Source organism: Bombus vancouverensis, unplaced genomic scaffold, assembly GCF_051014615.1.
Source record: "Bombus vancouverensis nearcticus unplaced genomic scaffold, iyBomVanc1_principal scaffold0054, whole genome shotgun sequence".
NCBI classification, from domain to species: Eukaryota; Metazoa; Arthropoda; class Insecta; order Hymenoptera; family Apidae; genus Bombus; species Bombus vancouverensis.
Genome location: NW_027468945.1, coordinates 427,501 through 432,500, shown reverse-complemented (window position 1 = coordinate 432,500; position 5,000 = coordinate 427,501).

Genomic DNA, 5,000 nt, shown 5'->3' with positions numbered 1-5,000 from the left:
GTATTTTATCGAGTTATAACGATTTATGTAAAAATATTCGTACCTCGTAACGCTTTTTAACGAATTAACTCGAAAAGAGTGTTCGGTCCGAAAATTTTCCAAGTTCGAACGACCGGCCGCATAGGTCCGTTTTTAAAAATCGTTCTCGGACGGAAATAAACCATTAATCCCGACGTATTTTGTCGTGTTACGTCGATTTATGCAAAAAAATTCATACCTTGTAACGCTTTTAACCGAGTAAACTCGAAAAAACTTTTTCGCACTCGGCATTTTTCCAAGTCCCAACGTACCGGCTCGGAATTTTTCTATGTTCCAACGACCGGTCGTGTCGGTCCGAACGTTTTTATATCCGTCTGCCGACGATATAAACGCTTAATCCCGACGTATTTTATCGAGTTATAACGATTTATGTAAAAATATTCGTACCTCGTAACGCTTTTTAACGAATTAACTCGAAAAGAGTGTTCGGTCCGAAAATTTTCCAAGTTCGAACGACCGGCCGCATAGGTCCGTTTTTAAAAATCGTTCTCGGACGGAAATAAACCATTAATCCCGACGTATTTTGTCGTGTTACGTCGATTTATGCAAAAAAATTCATACCTTGTAACGCTTTTAACCGAGTAAACTCGAAAAAACTTTTTCGCACTCGGCATTTTTCCAAGTCCCAACGTACCGGCTCGGAATTTTTCTATGTTCCAACGACCGGTCGTGTCGGTCCGAACGTTTTTATATCCGTCTGCCGACGATATAAACGCTTAATCCCGACGTATTTTATCGAGTTATAACGATTTATGTAAAAATATTCGTACCTCGTAACGCTTTTTAACGAATTAACTCGAAAAGAGTGTTCGGTCCGAAAATTTTCCAAGTTCGAACGACCGGCCGCATAGGTCCGTTTTTAAAAATCGTTCTCGGACGGAAATAAACCATTAATCCCGACGTATTTTGTCGTGTTACGTCGATTTATGCAAAAAAATTCATACCTTGTAACGCTTTTAACCGAGTAAACTCGAAAAAACTTTTTCGCACTCGGCATTTTTCCAAGTCCCAACGTACCGGCTCGGAATTTTTCTATGTTCCAACGACCGGTCGTGTCGGTCCGAACGTTTTTATATCCGTCTGCCGACGATATAAACGCTTAATCCCGACGTATTTTATCGAGTTATAACGATTTATGTAAAAATATTCGTACCTCGTAACGCTTTTTAACGAATTAACTCGAAAAGAGTGTTCGGTCCGAAAATTTTCCAAGTTCGAACGACCGGCCGCATAGGTCCGTTTTTAAAAATCGTTCTCGGACGGAAATAAACCATTAATCCCGACGTATTTTGTCGTGTTACGTCGATTTATGCAAAAAAATTCATACCTTGTAACGCTTTTAACCGAGTAAACTCGAAAAAACTTTTTCGCACTCGGCATTTTTCCAAGTCCCAACGTACCGGCTCGGAATTTTTCTATGTTCCAACGACCGGTCGTGTCGGTCCGAACGTTTTTATATCCGTCTGCCGACGATATAAACGCTTAATCCCGACGTATTTTATCGAGTTATAACGATTTATGTAAAAATATTCGTACCTCGTAACGCTTTTTAACGAATTAACTCGAAAAGAGTGTTCGGTCCGAAAATTTTCCAAGTTCGAACGACCGGCCGCATAGGTCCGTTTTTAAAAATCGTTCTCGGACGGAAATAAACCATTAATCCCGACGTATTTTGTCGTGTTACGTCGATTTATGCAAAAAAATTCATACCTTGTAACGCTTTTAACCGAGTAAACTCGAAAAAACTTTTTCGCACTCGGCATTTTTCCAAGTCCCAACGTACCGGCTCGGAATTTTTCTATGTTCCAACGACCGGTCGTGTCGGTCCGAACGTTTTTATATCCGTCTGCCGACGATATAAACGCTTAATCCCGACGTATTTTATCGAGTTATAACGATTTATGTAAAAATATTCGTACCTCGTAACGCTTTTTAACGAATTAACTCGAAAAGAGTGTTCGGTCCGAAAATTTTCCAAGTTCGAACGACCGGCCGCATAGGTCCGTTTTTAAAAATCGTTCTCGGACGGAAATAAACCATTAATCCCGACGTATTTTGTCGTGTTACGTCGATTTATGCAAAAAAATTCATACCTTGTAACGCTTTTAACCGAGTAAACTCGAAAAAACTTTTTCGCACTCGGCATTTTTCCAAGTCCCAACGTACCGGCTCGGAATTTTTCTATGTTCCAACGACCGGTCGTGTCGGTCCGAACGTTTTTATATCCGTCTGCCGACGATATAAACGCTTAATCCCGACGTATTTTATCGAGTTATAACGATTTATGTAAAAATATTCGTACCTCGTAACGCTTTTTAACGAATTAACTCGAAAAGAGTGTTCGGTCCGAAAATTTTCCAAGTTCGAACGACCGGCCGCATAGGTCCGTTTTTAAAAATCGTTCTCGGACGGAAATAAACCATTAATCCCGACGTATTTTGTCGTGTTACGTCGATTTATGCAAAAAAATTCATACCTTGTAACGCTTTTAACCGAGTAAACTCGAAAAAACTTTTTCGCACTCGGCATTTTTCCATGTCCCAACGTACCGGCTCGGAATTTTTCTATGTTCCAACGACCGGTCGTGTCGGTCCGAACGTTTTTATATCCGTCTGCCGACGATATAAACGCTTAATCCCGACGTATTTTATCGAGTTATAACGATTTATGTAAAAATATTCGTACCTCGTAACGCTTTTTAACGAATTAACTCGAAAAGAGTGTTCGGTCCGAAAATTTTCCAAGTTCGAACGACCGGCCGCATAGGTCCGTTTTTAAAAATCGTTCTCGGACGGAAATAAACCATTAATCCCGACGTATTTTGTCGTGTTACGTCGATTTATGCAAAAAAATTCATACCTTGTAACGCTTTTAACCGAGTAAACTCGAAAAAACTTTTTCGCACTCGGCATTTTTCCAAGTCCCAACGTACCGGCTCGGAATTTTTCTATGTTCCAACGACCGGTCGTGTCGGTCCGAACGTTTTTATATCCGTCTGCCGACGATATAAACGCTTAATCCCGACGTATTTTATCGAGTTATAACGATTTATGTAAAAATATTCGTACCTCGTAACGCTTTTTAACGAATTAACTCGAAAAGAGTGTTCGGTCCGAAAATTTTCCAAGTTCGAACGACCGGCCGCATAGGTCCGTTTTTAAAAATCGTTCTCGGACGGAAATAAACCATTAATCCCGACGTATTTTGTCGTGTTACGTCGATTTATGCAAAAAAATTCATACCTTGTAACGCTTTTAACCGAGTAAACTCGAAAAAACTTTTTCGCACTCGGCATTTTTCCAAGTCCCAACGTACCGGCTCGGAATTTTTCTATGTTCCAACGACCGGTCGTGTCGGTCCGAACGTTTTTATATCCGTCTGCCGACGATATAAACGCTTAATCCCGACGTATTTTATCGAGTTATAACGATTTATGTAAAAATATTCGTACCTCGTAACGCTTTTTAACGAATTAACTCGAAAAGAGTGTTCGGTCCGAAAATTTTCCAAGTTCGAACGACCGGCCGCATAGGTCCGTTTTTAAAAATCGTTCTCGGACGGAAATAAACCATTAATCCCGACGTATTTTGTCGTGTTACGTCGATTTATGCAAAAAAATTCATACCTTGTAACGCTTTTAACCGAGTAAACTCGAAAAAACTTTTTCGCACTCGGCATTTTTCCAAGTCCCAACGTACCGGCTCGGAATTTTTCTATGTTCCAACGACCGGTCGTGTCGGTCCGAACGTTTTTATATCCGTCTGCCGACGATATAAACGCTTAATCCCGACGTATTTTATCGAGTTATAACGATTTATGTAAAAACATCCGTACCTCGTAACACTTTTTAACGAGTTATTTCGAGTTGAACTTTCGGTACTTTCGTGGCGGTGCGAAAAAATTCTAAGTTCCAACGTCCCGGTCATGTTGGTCCGGAGGATGAAATTTTTTAAAAAAATAAAGTGAAATCGTAACGTTCGACTAGATTTCGTCGAAACATAACGATTTCACTGATAATTTCGATACCTTATAACGCTTTTTCTCGAGTTATTTCGAGTTGAACTTTCGGTACTTTCGTGGCGGTGCGAAAAAATTCTAAGTTCCAACGTCCCGGTCATGTTGGTCCGGTGGATGAAATTTTTTAAAAAAATAAAGTGAAATCGTAACGTTCGACTAGATTTCGTCGAAACATAACGATTTCGCTGATAATTTCGACACCTTATAACGCTTTTTCTCGAGTTATTTCGAGTTGAACTTTCGGTACTTTCGTGGCGGTGCGAAAAAATTCTAAGTTCCAACGTCCCGGTCATGTTGGTCCGGTGGATGAAATTTTTTAAAAAAATAAAGTGAAATCGTAACGTTCGACTAGATTTCGTCGAAACATAACGATTTCACTGATAATTTCGATACCTTATAACGCTTTTTCTCGAGTTATTTCGAGTTGAACTTTCGGTACTTTCGTGGCGGTGCGAAAAAATTCTAAGTCCCAACGTCCCGGTCATGTTGGTCCGGTGGATGAAATTTTTTAAAAAAATAAAGTGAAATCGTAACGTTCGACTAGATTTCGTCGAAACATAACGATTTCACTGATAATTTCGATACCTTATAACGCTTTTTCTCGAGTTATTTCGAGTTGAACTTTCGGTACTTTCGTGGCGGTGCGAAAAAATTCTAAGTTCCAACGTCCCGGTCATGTTGGTCCGGTGGATGAAATTTTTTAAAAAAATAAAGTGAAATCGCTACTTTCGACTAGATTTCGTCGAAACATAACGATTTCGCTGATAATTTCGACACCTTATAACGCTTTTTCTCGAGTTATTTCGAGTTGAACTTTCGGTACTTTCGTGGCGGTGCGAAAAAATTCTAAGTTCCAACGTCCCGGTCATGTTGGTCCGGTGGATGAAATTTTTTAAAAAAATAAAGTGAAATCGTAACGTTCGACTAGATTTCGTCGAAACATA